The sequence below is a fragment of the Dicentrarchus labrax genome, unplaced genomic scaffold (assembly GCF_905237075.1).
Source record: "Dicentrarchus labrax unplaced genomic scaffold, dlabrax2021, whole genome shotgun sequence".
Taxonomy (NCBI): Eukaryota; Metazoa; Chordata; class Actinopteri; family Moronidae; genus Dicentrarchus; species Dicentrarchus labrax.
In genome coordinates, this window is record NW_026136708.1 from 18,072,370 (window position 1) to 18,089,875 (window position 17,506).

Here is a 17,506-nt window from a genome sequence, read left to right on the forward strand (position 1 = left end):
TTATGTTTGTGAGAGGCATGCTGATGGGATATATTGTGTTAGTGGAAGAAGAGTTGAGTTCCTCTGTGGTTCAAGGATTGATGGGAGTGAGCAATGGACAATTAAGTCTCTTAGTTACAAGTTATAAGGTCATTAACTGAGTTTGTTATGAAGTCATTTAAATCCTGAAATTACACACAGCTGATTTTACTGCCACACATATTAATTTGAAAAGAGTTTAAGAGACCGTGTTCTTGATGTTTAATAGAAGAACAAAGTCAGTTGTGACGTTCTGTAAGCTGTTACAGCCGCTTGTCATCTCTTATCGATTTCACCTTTGAGGAAACAACGACTGGTGTGTGGGGGGACTTGGTGTCATTTTGTACCACTGTTGATCATTATTGATCGCTGATCTTCATTGCTGTCTCTCTTGCGTTGCACAACATTGACCCACTCTCAGTCAGAGGGCAGAGGGAGACCAGCTGTTGAGATTTGACAGTGCGAGAGACTAGTACATCGGACTAGTTTCTGATTGCTTGCCAGCTCCAATCATGCCTCAACAAACATGTGGTGGTTAAACTTAATCCATCTTTAATCCACAAATCCATTACTCTGTAGTGCTCCGCCCTTTTTTCTACTGCGTATGTTTGGTAGTTTGTCAGTGTTTCTTTGTATGTTCGGTAAAGTGTGATTATGGGTAAAGTCTGTTTGCTGTATTTTACAGGTTTTGTTTACCTCTCTAGTCTAGAAAATAGAAGAAAAAACATAGAGAATAATAGTTGGCACAAGGATGAGCCTAAATGAAAAATGAGAGTGTGAAAGACAGCGATAAACCGAGCATTAGGCATTGATAATTTTCCTGCTCTTTCTCAGTTATTTATCTTGTGGGTGGTGTACTAGCTTCTGCTTGTTCAACCAGTTCTGGGGAAAATAAGTGAAATCAGATCCTTCCTGCATGTACTGTATGTGAACAGTATCTTCAAAATCAACACTTGCTCTTTCTTTCAGTCTTTCAACTTATCCAACTCCAGAGTTGAATTGCTCATTTGGCTCCGTTCAGCATCCTTAGAGGCCAGAACTTCCTGGATTGTGTCCCTACCGGCGGGAGGCATCAGTCATTCCACACTCGATTACCCTCCCCTGGGTTGAATCAGTCATTCTAGCTTCGTTTGGCCTTCCCTTCGGGGAATCAGTGATGCCGGGCTTGTCCTGCATCCCTGGGGTGCGTTCACTGACTGCCAGACTGGAACAGTGACTTCTCGATGATGGATTTGCTCGGGGCTCAACCTCTGGGGTCCGGCCATTCTTTTTGCTTCAGGACAGCACTGGTCCTAAAACAGTCCACATGGCTATTGTCTGATTCAGGATAATAAGTATATTTGTATTGATTAATACTAAATGTAACCACTGCAATTACTGGAAGTGAGGGAAATACTCTGGAAAGTTATGAAAAAAACAACAACATATAAATAATATTCAGCTGATCTGACTGACCTGGTCAACATTATTCTTTTCATCAGGCTTGGGTTCACATGAAGGCTGTATATTACATGCAGGCTGTATTTTACTCTTGGCAGTCCAATTAAGCTGCAAAGCCAAGCTTATCTTCAAAACCATATTGACCTCCATCACATTGGTCCTCACTATGTCTGAACAGTGGCAGGATAGAGCATGGTGACCGCCGTGCCAGCTCACCAAGCTATGAATGATGGGAAGTTTATAAAATCTACTGAGTCATAACCTTCTAGTCATCTTTTTCTGTTAATCGTGCTTTGCTGGTAGCTTTTTGTTGTATGTGTGTGTGAGTGCCCCTTGAACGGCTCTCATTATGTTGATGTATAATACTGAGCTTTGCAGTGTTTGCAAGCAGAATTCATTTAACTTGCACAGTTTTTAGAACTGCATCTATTATTTGGTGTGTAAATTGTTTTCTTCTCCCACTTTCCCAATTCAAAGCAATAATGTTTAATGAGGTTGTACACTATTAGGGAAATTTTACATCTATACAGTATTCCCTAAGGCTTTGATTATGTGTATGGTCTTACAGTGTATTCATCCCACTCACAGAATCACACTCACTCCCATTAAAGATGTCAGCTTAACGCCTTAGATATAAATATGAGGTTCTCTGAATCATTGTAACTCCCTAAACGCATATTTTCAGCTTCTATCCTTGTGTCCTTGCTCTCTAGTGTCCTCGCAGCTTCTTTGCTCGCATGCTTGCGACATGAGTAATCTACTAGTAAAGAGTGTTTCTGAGTAGCATGCCTGGTTAGTTTGTACTGAGGCATACAGAGTTCATTTTATCTCCGCACTTTTGCACTGTTCTGTCTCTCTGTGTGTAATCACTAGCTGAGAATTGGCTGAAGGGGCCCCCCTCTCTCCTGAGGAGTGTCCTCCTACTCTCATTACTGTGGCATTGGCTCCTACTGTGTATGTGTGTGTGTGTGTCGAGCCAAAACCCACTTTAGAAGCAGCCCTAAAGCACTGACAATGTGGAGTCATGGCTCGTCTTTCCTATTGTTTATCTCGCAAATACTTTGGCCTTTGGGCTCCACACTCTATCTACCTTTGCTTGCGGCTCACTGCAACCCCAGGCCATGTGACTCAGGGATGGGCATGGAGCCCAGCTGTCTGACCTCTGCGTCCTTGCGCTCCATCGGGGTCCTCTGGGTTATTAGCAAGTGTTAGCATTAGCAGTTGGAGCCTCAGGTGCAGGCAGATAACCCCCCCCACCTCCCCACCCGGTAACCTGGCTCACACTCAAATCACAGATATTTTCTTTCACGCATGCTTAGACACATTTAGTTTACAGACACACATGGTCCACAATGCATTCTGTTCTCTGTTCTCTGTTCTCGCATTTAAAAACACACACAAGCATGCACACACTTACTACACATACACACTCACTTGCTCCGCAGCTAGCCTGAGTGATGAGTCACAGAAGGGAGAATTATGTGGAAACAGATTCATAAATGCAGATCATTTAAATTAATCAAGATGTTATTGGGAGAGAACAGAAACAATAAAAGAAAATGTAGACGGGATTCTGCTCCCAATCAACATTACATGTAAATCACTGCAGATGGACTTCCTATTGGCAGTAGTGGTTATTTGAAATAGCACTTAAATCACTGATACAGCTCGGAGTTAAGCAGCTCTCCTGTTCTCAATTGCTGTTACTGCAGCAAGTGACCGTTCAGTTAGGTGGAGATGAGGTGAAACCGGCTGTGTGATTGACAAATGCCATCCTGGCACCAGATGAAATATGTAATAAACTACATTTTATATTATTAGATGTAAATATAAATGGAGCCGCCTCTCATCTCTCCCTTCTCTCTCTCTCTACTCTTTGTTTCTCCCACATCCACATCCAGTAAACCCATTTATTAGGCCATTAATATGTGTGTGTTGGTGTTTCTGTGCACTACACCGATGGATTTTGTGCGCACACTTCCATTAGTGGCTTTCAGGCAGTTCCCGACAGCAAGCTAAACCCGCTAATGTCTGTGTGGTTTATCATCAGACAGACTTTATGGTGCTGGAAAGCTCTGTAACCACCCAGCCTCTCAACATGTGATGGTCAGGGTAAACAGTTTGTAGCCAGGAAGCAAACGCACGCAAAGCTACCAGTGGAGAATTACATGTGTATTTATATTATGGTTGCATTAATACTGGTTAAAAGACAATCACAGTTGTCTGTATTAATGTAAGTATTTAAATATTCTTTTGGGTTTTGGTTTCTTTGCCCACCAAGCAAACACTTTTTTTTAATATATTGGTTAGTAACCATTGACTATTTTAGTATGATGAGTCATTTTTGAAAAAGTGTGGGCTACTGCATTCAGTTGTTTGGCAAGTAGAGCTGGACTTTTACTGGAAATGTTTCAATACTGGGGTCAGTGAGTGATCTGGGTTTAGCTTAACTGGAAGCAGGGTGAAACAGATAGCCTAGCTCCTTCCCAAATTTAAAAAAATCCCTTATCAGCACTTCCAAAGTTCACAAATTAACTGGTTATATCTTGTTTGTTTAATCCGTATATAGACAGAAATGTAAAAACACATACAACGCATAAAGTTGTTAAAGATATAACTTAAATAAGGACGTCTCTGATCAAATAATATATAAACAAGACAAGACAAAGCAATTAATGCTAACTTTCAGACCAGTACTTAAAGCACTTTATACTTGATGCCACAGACTCACTACTGAGGTTCAATACCCAGCTGTACTGGGAGACTTGTTTGTTTTCAGACAGCAGACTCAACCAGAACTCTCTGACTCACCTGACATCATGATCTATGGCCAGTCCAGACTTCCCCCACCAGATTACACTGAGTAGAGATTGCGATGTCCTGCAGGCTCAGTGGACAAAAGGCACATACCCCGTAGTCATGCATTTAACTCCATCTCAAGATTTTTGACCTCCTTCCTTCTCTCGTCCCCATGTCATGATCATGTCTCCGTTTAGAGCAGAATTGCTAAAACAAATGAATGTTCAAAGTTTCTAGAGAACATAGAAAGAGAGAGAAAAGGTGGCCACATTGGCCTGTAGGCAATAAGAGGCGGGAGGCAGTGATTTTTTTGTTGTCAGCTTGAAGTCGCCCTGACCTTCCAGCTCTCTCTCACCCTCCCTTCACTGTCATCACACTGAGTCAGGGGCGATCAAGGGTCGACCTAAGTGGGGGGAAATAAAATGAGGGGTGCAATCATTTTTCTTTTGCTGCTCCTTCTATTCTTGGCCTGACAATCAATCTGTGGGGGCACAAGGCCTGAGCTCTGCATCCTTCCAGTGTCCCACCCTGCCAATATCTATGATAAGCACACAAACACAGTGCTGACTCACAGTCCATATTGTGTTTTCTCTGTGTGTCTATACATCTGTGGCACTGACAAATATGACAAATTCACATTGCAGGAGAGATTACTGTGTGTAATTCACGCTCCAACACTTATTGGCCCTCATTCAATCAGCGTTTCAGACAAAATCGATAGCATTAGCCCAGAATAATGATCAAAAGAGAGTTGACCCAATTATTATTTGAGATTTGAACTAGAAATCATATTGGTTTGTCCTCTTCTCACTGCTACTTCTTGTGACTTCTCTCCTCTTTTCTCCTTGAGTTGTCTTGCCTGTCTGTGTACCCACCTTGACTTTAATGCTCATCCATTTCTCCTTTGTGATCTTCTACCTCTGGCCATTTTTTTCTTCTCCTGTCAAGGGTAATTAATTCTTTTAAAAGAAGTGGCACATTTGTTGGAAGATAATATCTGCTCCTGCTACGTCTCAGTGTTTTGGTGTTTTATATCCATGGTGCACTGAGCCCAAACAATTTTGTATTTCTTCTCTTTTGTGGAAGACGCAGTGCACATCTTCACTGATTTATCACTCCTCAAATCTCTTATTCACATTTGAGTGAATGTCTTTGTTTGTCATTTTGTTTCTGAATGTTGCCCTTTCTGTAGAGACAAGCATGTATTTGTTCAATTAACGAACCTTGAAGACAATCACACCAAAGAAGAAAAAAACTTTTTTTTAGCTGCGAAGTATGAAGCCACGTTCTTCTTCTCTTACAGTACCTGTCTTCCTCTTCTGTTATCGCTCCTCTTAGTGCCAATTTCCCTAATACCACCCCTCAGTAAGCCAGTAAGTTAGCATATGCTCTGGCTCATATCCTCCTCTTTCTATTTATGCCTTCATCTGCTCTTCGCATGCCACTCTTAAATCATTCATGCTCTCCCTCTTTTCCTCCCGTCCTGCTAAAACCTTCTGCCCATCTTTTCCTCAAGTCTCAGACAGATGGCTTACATGCTACTTGAGCCCGCCTTGAAGCCACACTTACGAAGCAGATCGTTACATGCTGCTAAAACATTGATCAAATACTTTCTCTGACACGGCAACATCTAATTATGCAGGGTCCGATCCTTCCATCACCCAAACTACACACTACTCACATACCATATGTGGTTGGCCTTCACAGCTTTTGTGTGTGTGTGTGTGTGTGTGTGTGTGTGTGTGTGTGTGTGTGTGTGTGTGTGTGTGTGTGTGTGTGTGTGTGTGTGTGTGTGTGTGTGTGTGTGTGTGTGTTTTGATTCTACAGAGCTTTTTTTGTGAGTCTATGTATTTTACAGTAAGTAAAATATGCATGTTGCCTGGCAGCCTATAATGAAATGAAGGAATCATCTGAATACCTTGATAAAAACTTAGTTACACTTTCAATTTACATGTTTTGTGTGATCAAACAATCACAAAAGAAGAGAAAGGAAGAGAAAAAAATGATATCATGGTGATGGTGGTTGGGGGGATGAAGGAAATAGCAGTATGTCTTGGTTAAAGGAAGATGATAGTGCACTGAGCATGCCCTCAGAGGTAAACACTGTGGTGCGGCAAAAACAAAGAGCAACTGAAAATGGTTTCCGCTGTTATATCACAGGGAGATTAAAGATAAATCGTGCTATATATAGTCTGTAATCTGCAGGAGAGTACAGCCGGAATCAAATGCCTCAGTAACTACAACTAAGTAAAATCGTGTGGAAAAAGCGTTTGATCAGTATGGATGGGTGGTCAGAATCACTTCATGGAAATATTGAGCAGAATTTGTTTAAAATCATAACTTTGACAAAAGGAGCCCTTGCTGTTGACTTGTTTCTACGCTGAGCAGCTTTTGGTAAAACAAAAAAAACAAATCTGAAATGTCCTTTTCACACAACGTGGTTAAAAGATTAGCCACGAGACAGCTCCTTCAAATGTATGATATTCAAGAGAGAGATCAGAGATGACAGGAGAGGATCAGCGTGAGCTATGAAAATGTTTGTGAAAGATGGTCCAACATAAGCTTTAACTCCACTTGAGTGGTACCTTCACACGTCCGACCATAGACATCAAAGGAAATTCAGAGCTGTTAGACGCGACAAGGAATCAAATTAGATTTACTACAGTGCTGCAAGTGTGGGTGTTCATTGGTTCAGCATATTTCATAGTTATCACCCAAATGTCTGAAAAGAGGGACATTTTCACTCATCATCCCCGAGGAGATGAGTCTGGCTTCCCAGAAAGGGAAGCAAAGAGAATGACGCAAAAGATAGAAGAGAAAGAAAAACACTTCATGACAGATAGGAAAATGGCTGCCCCTGTATGCATGTGTGTGTTCTTTTAATGTAAACATGACAGTGTGGATAGATAGAAAATAAAAAAAGAGGCATATTGAGGTGAGAATAAGTGGGAATTAGACATGGAGAGGTGGTGGAAAAGATGGGGAGAAAGAGGTTGAAGCGTTGGAGACACGGGAACCCTGACTCAGGAACAAAAGAGAAGAAATGGTCGATAGAAATTTCCAATTGCTTTTTCCACCTTTGAGGTTTGCACGGCTTATTTGAGGGTCACTGAAGAGACAACCCCACACACACACACACACACACACACACACACGGTACAGAATTGATCCAAGTGCTCATTTTCAGTCTAAAGGATATTCTCAGATTGGGCATGGGGTGAAAATTCATTTATTGCTTCAGTACATGAACGACTTCATTTTCACCGCCTGCTTTGCTTTCCCACTGTGGACAAAAGAGAAATACCAACAAAGCCTATTACACATTTGTCCAGTTTACAGCCCGGTAGGTCTTGTTGAATGTCTCCCTCTTTTAGTCTGTCACCTCTTCAGTGAATGTGTGTGTATGTGCCAATTCATGGCTGCTAAATATCGTTGGGATTAGCGCCGGGGGCTTAATTAAAAAGCAATTACCTTTGGTCGCTGTGGGCGATGCTTGGCGAAGAGTAGCTCAACTAATCTGGTGAACAGTGCGAGGGACCCTCTGTGTGCAACACACACACAAACACGCACACAAATTGTGCAATTGTCTGCAGAATTAAAGGAGGATTAAAACAATTGTTAATTAGTGAAGAGGGGTGGAGGCTCAAAAGGTAGAGAAGGGGCTCTAGGGCCAGACCATGCATTCCCCTCTGCCTCTCATAGTCTCTGTGTGTTTATTTATGAGGTTAAAGGGGCAAATGATATACCCAGAACCAAATTCATTTTTTTGTGATGGGCTAGTGAGCATGCTCTCTCTGTCCAGCTCTCTCTCTCTCCTCTCTCTCTCTCTCTCTCTCTCTCTCTCTCTAATATTTCATCTTGCCTTCTTTCTTTCTTGCTCTGTCAAACCTTAAAATAGGTTAGCACAGTTAGCGCCACAGCTAATCTTTTAATTTTAAAGTTCCAATTAGATGTTGCTAATGACAGTAATTAGATCATCTCTCTGAGACTCACAGCGAAGTGTCCTTGAAAAACCCTGTATGTGTGAGACACAAGAGAGGAATCTGCTAAAAGTGTGTGTGTGTGTGTGTGTGTGTGTGTGTGTATGTGGGTCATTTCCTTTACTGTAACGCTGACAAGCCTTTCTGAATACAAAGGAAGCTCCGTGTTCTCTTGTAAAACTTAAGATTTATGTGTGAGGGTGTTGAGAATTTGGCCTACGGTGAAGTTTGGGTAAAGAGTTACATTACGTTGGTTGAAGCTAAAGGATAGGAATTATAAATCACTCCAGGGCCCGAACCCGGCCCTGCGCCTTTTCAGACCCGACCTGACTGAACCCACCTGGTACGGTAAATCTAATACGTGAACCTGACCGGAGACAGAGCCTGTATTTTTGTTACTTCTCAAAGTTATATCATGCTTTGCAAAGGTTTTTTCATGTATAAGAAATAACTCCACCGTAGGTTTTTATTGGCGGCCTCTTCTGGTCATTGGCAATTCTCTGTCTCTCTCTCCCCACTTCCCAGTGTGCCTTGCGTATCTACTTGCAACACGTTACGCTATCGTTATCATCTCAAAAGAATCCAACCCGAGTCCAAAGCTTCACGCAGCAGAACAGCCCGAAACCATGACCCGTCACACAACCTTTTGTCGGGATCGGCCAGGTTGCTGAACTCTGCTCTGAGATGAGGGGGTCTGTGGTCAGTCTGTGTATGTGTATGTATGTCCTGTGTTTGGGAGGACTGTTCTCACAGCAATCGTCACATCAACATCCTCCAAACTGAGATCATTCGAGTTGAAGTGTGTACTATTTCCTGGTTTGGGGTCACATTTAACAAGTGAGTCAAGGTTAGGGTTAATTCTAGGATTTGTGGTTGGAACAATAAGGTTTAAGGCATGACTATGTTTTCGGTCCTCACCGAGACAGAGCTGCAAATCGTGTGTGTGTTTGTGTGTGTATTCTGTTTGCCCTCAGGTTCGTCGATTTGTGGTAGTTCATCAAGATTTAATTCTGGATTGATGTTTTCCATCCCGGAGAGAGACCATTAATTACCACTAACCACTCTGGGAGAAAATAAACAGGCCCACACTCAGGAGCACACACACACACACACACACACGCTCACACACACTCAGGAACACACCTCTACCCCTGGCTGATATATCATAATTGTCCTCTGTCCTTTTTCCATCCCACTTTGCTCTATTTATAGCACCATTTTAGGCCCCTCCCTGCCAGACGGTGCCATGGCAACTAAATGATTGACAGGCCAATCGACAAACCCTCTCGATCCATCTGGCGCTCTCCTTCCTCTTGTTGACCTTCCCTCTGACATCACCAGTGTCTGACTGTCTAGTTTCAGTCCGTACTGTCTGTGTGTGTGATCATAACTCAGTGTGGATGGCCTTACACCCCACTGCTAAATGTCCCCTCTCACACTGAGATAGAGTACCCAGCTCACAGAGGGGATGTGGGTCATAAAACACACACTCAGTCAAACACACACACTACCTACCTTTACTGTACTTTTGTATCAATTACTTACCCTTTAACTCCAGCTTGGGGCCTTCCTAAAAAGCACTATCCGCGAGACCCCTTGCATGCATCGTTGCTCTCAGTATCGAGTTGTGCTTATTGGCTAATCGTGACACCGGAAATCTGAGAAGCAATGTGAGGAAGCATTTTGGATTCAGATGTAGAAATTATGGATAAGGATGTTTGCTGACATTGTAAAATGTCTTTTGTGATGGTTCCACTCGGATGAAGCAACAACGGGACAACGAATGAAAGAAACAATGTCAATTATACGACATAGTTTAGGATGAGGCAACATGGGTTGCATCCAAATGAATTCAAATTGATTTTGTGTTTGTTCCAATTAGTTTGAACCTGTTTTTTTTGTGACAGCATATATCAATGCTGCAGATATATTTTTAAGAGGAAATATGCTCTGACATTTTCCCTTTGTCAAGAACAAGACAACAAGAAGCAGTCAAGTTATGTCAAACTCGTAAAAGTTTAGCGGTTCTGTCCACACACAGGAGACCATTTGCAACCGTGTTTTGTTCATAATAAAGGGAATTTAGGAGTAACGGTAAAATAAGCAGAAATAGCCAGACTTTCCAAGAAAAGAGCACCACTTACAGAAACATAAACTTTATCAGATCTCTAAGAACATTTTTTTTTCTTTTCTCACAAGCCCAAACTCCACTCCAAAGTTTAATTCTCACCTGTACAGCAAAAACAGACCAGATACTAAAAACAGCTCAAAGTCTAATGCTTGTTATTTTTTTGTCACTGTGGCTTCACGTCTTTTGTGTCTGTCTTCCTCTCTGTTTGTCAGGAAGATGCATCAGTATCCTGGAGTAGCTGTACTCACTACTAACTCTCCAGCAATGGTACCACTCAGTCTCCTGTTAGCAAGATATCGATTCTTAACTTTATAAAGGCTGTTGACAGCATGGGGAGCTTACTGTCTCAAGATCAGCATAAGTATCATTCTGACAGTGTGACAAATTTTGATTTGGCGTCACGACTATCTGAAAGTACGTGCTTTGGGATTTTTTTTGTCTGTGCTCAGCTGCATCTCTTTGTGCCTATCAACTGAATAATTATCATTCTTACCCCCCTATCTTATTCACCAGCTCAATTTCAGAGCTTTACTGACTTCCCTACTGGTTTCTTAAGTATTAGTTCTGCTCTTCTACGTGCTTGAGTGGTTTTAGTAAAGGCTTTTTTAAAAATTTGTTTTGCACATAAGTGTTTAGAATACTTTTTATAATGGAAAGGCATCTATCTGTCCATTCACCCATGGCAGCAAACTGTGTGTGTGGAGTGGCTCTAGTGTGTCCCCAGCTATGTCCTTCAGCTCCTCCTGAGGGATCCTTAGCTGTTCCCAGGCCAGATGGGATACTTTTATGTAATCCTTCCAACATGTTCTGGGTCTGCCTTAGGTCTCCTCCCAGTTGGAAGTGCCCGCTGAAATAGTAGTAGACGTCCGGGAGGAATCAAAATCAGTTGCTCAGACTGACTCAGCACAAAGAAATACTTTTTCCTGTTTAACTGAGGTCCTTACCCTAGTGACCAAGAAAACCCTGTGAAGGGTGGCTGCTTGTAGCTGTGATATTTTTGCTTCAGCCCAAACTTGTGACTGTAGTTGAACAGTTTGAATGTATGTTTGAATGTATGTTTTATATCCGTTAAGCTTTCTTGGCAGATTCTGAGCATTTGGGGTTGCAAGAGGTCGTTTACCAACAGGGCACACCAACATCTGGACATCCTCTTCAAGGTGTGATTGGCGACCATATGACAATTTAGGACAACGTATAATTTACATATTTGTACCTATATGCCTTATCGTTTAGCCTACATTTTCTATTATTGTTGGTATGTGGCTTACCATCGCCTTGGCAGTCTCAAAGGCTGACTGAGCCCTCAAACTTGTCTTGTGCTCTCTTAAATCATTTATCATCAATATGCTTCTGTACTCTAAAGACCTGTGCCATTAAGCTCAGGTACCTCTTCCCCAGAATAGTCTGGTTCAGCATCCATGTGACTGTGGACGCTGTAAAAGTATTTGTGTCGACCTCATGCTCAAGTCATCTTATTCGACCTAAGAGCAAAATCCAAACTCATTCACTGGAGACGGCAACTCAATCCAAAGAGGGGTCAGTACCTTTCCATGGCAATACCTGTCATGTTTGTATAAAAAGAGTGAGAGCATTAACAAGGTGTGGGCTTCATTGTGTATGGGTTACAGTACTTTACAGCTAGCATTTACTGATGCCGGTTGCCATGACAGTGTCAGTGGCTCCCTGTTGGAAGAGAAAAAGGACCAGCAGAGCAGGCAGGCGAGAGGAAATGAAACGGAAAAATAATGAAGGAATAAGAAATGTCATCTTACCCTACACATGAAGCAAAGATACTTTGCTCACAGCTAAGGAAGTGGAAGTGCCAGAGCCAGTTTGCTTAAAGGTTGCAGTTACATAACAGCAAACAGGGACTAAGACTGACTACACAAAAGAGTCCTGACACAACTGGTCAACTGGTCCTGAGGAGGAGAGACAGAGGCTAATCAGAAGTACCTATAAGTCAGGAGACAGGGTGCAGAAACTCAGGAAACAAGTGACCTGAGTGTATGAAACCAATCCAAGTTAAGTCTAGCTATTATAGGAAAGTTTCAATTTTATGACAATTGTCAGTCAAGCTAAAAAAAAAAAAAAAAGCCAAATTGCCAGTAAAGTGTTTTAAAAGGAAGAACATTCATGCTCATTCATACTTCAAGAGGCTGTTCATTGGTAATTCCCAGCCATTCAAATCTCTGGTACAGATATTTTAATGGCTTCAATTATGATAAAACTGTCTTGCAGTAAATGGCATGCATTAGAGTAATTGTATCTGGCTTCACTAGTTGTTTAGTATTTGCCTGCTAACCTTTTCTGAGTGTATGATCTTTGGTTTCTTATTACAAACGAGACAGTGTGGAACTATCAGAAGTTTCCAAACACAAGAACACTTACCGCTGGTTATCATTGTTTGTACACACACTAAGCAGATGATGTTTGACCAGGCCAACTTGTGATTTGCAAGATGAATACTCAAACACTGCCCAGGGTTCGTCTTTGATGGAAATGAATGAGGCAGCTCTGCGCTGCTGTTATAAAAATGCAATAATACAAAAAGTTATAAAACAAAAAACCCATAGCTGTGCGAGATGTAATGCACTTAGTACTTGGATGTGAATTCACACTGAATCGTAATGTCCTGCCAAAGCTCTCTTGGGCATTGCAGGTTATATCGCTGCCACAATGCCATTTCATCATATGAAACAGTTGTAAGTGTGATTGGATGGCTCCCAAACCCCAGAATTGTATATTCCCAGTAGTATGAAGGATATTGGGTTGATGTGCTGTGTTGCTGAATTGCTTCTGGAGACTGCATGTATAAAGGGACTGAATTGGAGGGGACAAATAGTCACTGTAATGGAAGATGGCCGTAGGCACTGTCTGTGATATGACTCAGTTTCCCAGGCTATTGTGGGTTTTATTCACTTCTATTCTCCAATTTTAGTGCCAAGTTATCATACACATTACTGCAGTTTTGCTTTATTTCATCTCTGCCTACTTTTTTCATTTTTTTTCCGAGGTTTTTCGGTGAATGGCCTGATGTGCCCCAGTGACTTAAACATTAGTATGAGATTAAACTTTAAAGTTTCTTTTCTTTTTTTTTTTACACTTGCACTGACAGGCCTGGGCCATAAGCAGGTGGTAAACCAATTTAGGCCTCCAACTTTTTCCATAGACATGTCACTCATCACCTAATAGCTCAGTTCACTAGTACTTAAATTAACTAGCGCGCATACTCAGGCGCCTGCACGCGGCTGCTGTGTCGCTCTTTCTAGTTTGTCTAGCTTGATAAATGGCTTTAACCCTGGAGGTGCTGACTGGTGTTAGTTAATCTAACACTGATTGGCTGCACAGTTAGGACGTCACACACACTCTGTCTCTAACTACCTATTTCCATCGCTTTTCTCTTTCCTGCCTGTACCTCACCCTCTGTACAGAGTGTACTGGGTGCCTTGTTAATGCTCGACTGACATTTATAAGTGGCTGCTTCCCTTATAATGATTAAGTAGTCTGAGGCCATGAATTGTATTCTAAGCATCAGACGCATTAATGGATTCCTACAATGGGTTGTCTTTTTTTCCTTTTTTAGTAAGATATGTATTAAGAAGTTTAAAAAAAAAAAAGTCAATCTTGTTATACTTGATTATTAACTTTAAGTATATTTTAAGAAAATAAACATGCTGTAGTTTGTCAGAGAAGTCAGCACATGCATACTAATGGAACTTTATGCTTACTTTCTATCCATGAGGGCTCTGTTTCAGTGATAAAAAATTGTGTTCTTTGGAAACTCTTGTGATTAAATTTGACTTACAAGTGTGATTTAAATGTTGTCAGCAGCATCTCAGATGTTTCCCTCTTCATGGGTGCATGTGTCGGGAAAAAAATTTCAGATTGCTTTATATTTCACAGAAAATCCATTTGGAAAGAAAGAAAACACCCACAGCTACACTGCCAGCACTAACAAGAAAGTTAGCTGGAGGAAAGCTGTTTTTGTATATTTAGCCAAATCTTCATGGTCCAAAATTGCTTTGATCTCCCAAAATAGACCCATTTGTAGCAATATGTTTGTGAAAGAAAGTCACTGTTTAGAAAAAACTTTTAGATTTTAGAGTTTAGCTAATTTTAGTGTATTAGAGATAGTATGTGTCGTTTCTTCATTTTGGCAATAAAATAGGGCTCACTGATGAGGCAATGACTCACTGATGGCTCATTGTCCACTCCTATGACAGAATGTGTACATGGCACATTTACAGACTGTATAAAGACTATAGCACACGGACTAAAAACCCATTTTCCTGCTACAGATTATAGTTTTATTCCTTCTCTGCAGTTGGCTGTGCTCACATTTTGTGCTCTCTAACTCAAGGACTCACCTTCCACCCCCTCATCCCCTCTCTAAGTAGAGATTTTGTGTTGTAATTATTGTATCAATGAGAAGGAATCTGAATTGATTTGATATTATTTTTCATTTCTGCCTGCAGTATCCCATATTTTTCATTGATGCTGAAGGTTGAGTCAGATGAGATTGTTTGTCATGCTGCCTTTCTGTGGCATTTTGTTTTATTGATGCAGTCTAGTTTTATGGGATGACCTTTATGATAATATTATGTGCTGCATATTTCTGTTGGCAGGTGACTTGCTAACTTGCTGATTTTCATATTTTCAGATCAGTTGAACGATCACCGGCTTGCTCGTCTGTACAATGAGAAAATTCTCTAATCTTTGATTTGTGGAATCCTTTCTATTGTGATTGAATAAGATTAGAAACCTGACCATCAAGCTACAAACAAGGCAACTGATTCTTGAAAAGCTGACATTTTCACCATAGAATTTTATCTGACTGAAAGACTACGGAAAACATTCATCAATGTAAGAATAGATGTAGAAAGCATTTTATATGAGATAAAGAAAACATGATTATGACTTCTGACTCAAACCCAATGGACTCTACATTCTCTAACCTGTCTATGAACTTACTGTTTCTTGATATATGCCAAAGCTGCAACTTAGGGAAACTATAACCGTTTTAAAGTACATTACAAAAATCAACAAGAAATCTACTCCCTCCCCCTAACAAGTTAACATTTCCTGAAATTGTTTAAGTGTATATATGTGGCAGACTTAATAAATCAAGTCCCTTTTTATGCAAAATAAAACTCAAGCTCAGTGAATTAAAACATTAACACATCAAAGAAAGAAGAGTTTATGGTTTCAGAAGGTAAAAGTCGATCAAACAATATACGGCCTCTCACAGTAGTTTATAAGATCAGAACCAATCTGGGGTTTCTATCTATTCTGGGGTTTTTACACAAGCCGTAGCTGGCACAGATGTTATGCCTTCGGTCATGAGACTGGCATATGCCTTGTGTCTGTACCACAGTGCTGTGAAAACTAGCCCTACTTTGATCCCAGGGATGTACTCATTTCTCCAGTCACAGCTTGGCCAATTACAGTAGATACACATTTCTACACCATGAAGGGGTCACCTGAGTAAGACTCATGCACACGTGGAGGAGAAATTTCCCACTAAGCTCTATCTTTTAAATTGTGTCATTGTGCTGCTACCAAAGATACAGATGACTCGCTGTTCTTTTCCCACTTATCTTCCTCACTGAATCCATCAAAAGAGTCACCTTAATTTGCTTTTTCAGCCAGTGTTGTCATTAGGCCATAGTCTCTTTGTCTCCCTTCACCTCCCTGTCACAAACAGCGTTCAAAAAATATATACATTTGCACAAATAAACCGACACGTCTGAATGTGCTTTAAGCCCATGTAAGTAGAAGAAAATCACTCATGGAAACTAGTGGGTCACATCAGATCATCTCTGTTTGTCTTTTCCATGTGCAGGTCTTTCATCCATTTTTACATTTGCTTTTCATATTTTACTTTTCTCTGTGCCATGCCCTTGTCTCTTGTGCCAGGCAGTTTGGAGGTCGTTGCAAAGTAGCACGCATTGCTAATAGTCTATTTTTCCTTTCTGCCTGTCAACGTTACAGAGTCATCAATTCTTGCTTAATTTTCATAGATTGATGGTAGAGACTCCAACAAATGTAAAAGTCAACTCAGCCAGCATCAGTCAGACTAATGATTACATTACACATAGTAGACATTTCCAGAGAACAGTACATACCCTGTCGGTGTATTTTTGCTGTAATTTGGCAACATTGTGCTGCAATGCTGAATCTTGGCCTCTGCAGGACCACGATGTTTAAAAACTGTAAAAACAACTAGTAAGTGGAGAGAAAGATGAGCCTCACAGCACTTGTCCTAAAGCTTTTAAAGCACCTCTTTTGAGTTTGAATCAATACTGGCTGCCCTGGAAGAGAAGCTCTGTAATGCTGACCATTACTCTGGACCATTGCGTTTAGTACATTTACTCCGTTTGAAATGTGCTTGTATGTTTGTTATTTGTGTGTGATGGACAAAGAGCCCCTCAGCATGGGCTGCTATTAGTGTTGTGTCAGGTTTGAAACCTTGGAACATCCTAATGTGTCTAAAGAGTGCTGTATCAGGGAAAGTGGTCAAAGCGAGTAACATAAACGTTAGAAGATATACGTGAAGACTGTGAGTCAGTGTGTGCGTGCGTATGGCTGTGAGTTTACTTGCAACGTGATTTAGAGATTGGGCTTTAAGTCAAGCCAATTACTGCATCACAGCTCTCCCAGTCAGGGTTAAGTGGACTAACAGAGAAGCATGAGGCGTAAATCACATCCTGCCGTCAGACTCCAAGTGGGTCTGATGACAGTCATGGTGGGGGGGGGAGAATAATGGAAAAAATAAGTGCAGAGTTGGAACCTTAAATTTGGTTATAAAAATATAATCCAGTAATGTTCTTTCTTTGAAGTTTCACTCAGTCAGATTGTTGAGTGTAGATAGCTCCGACGTCAGCGGTAACTCAGTCGTTCTTTTCACTTACTCTGTTTTTTGTGTCCACTGCTCTTTCTGCTTTAAACTGACGTGGTTTAAGGCCATCACCCAGTTAATACAAGCGTGTTTGTTGGAAGATTCGTGGTGGTAAACATCTATCACCAGGATGTCCTGGATTCTTCAAAGCATGTTATTATTTTATTATTTTTTTTAGCCTGGAAAAATAGGATCTCAGCCACATACTAGGTTCAATTACAGAGGCTGCTATCATCAGGC

General features: G+C 41.1%; 1 protein-coding gene across 10 annotated transcripts in view; it reads left to right on the forward strand.

Annotated features, from left to right (window-relative positions):
- The window catches only part of utrn (utrophin), a 172,725-nt gene that overhangs the window by 65,688 nt on the left and 89,531 nt on the right, over positions 1–17,506 (forward strand). The gene's annotated exons all lie outside the window — the stretch shown is intronic.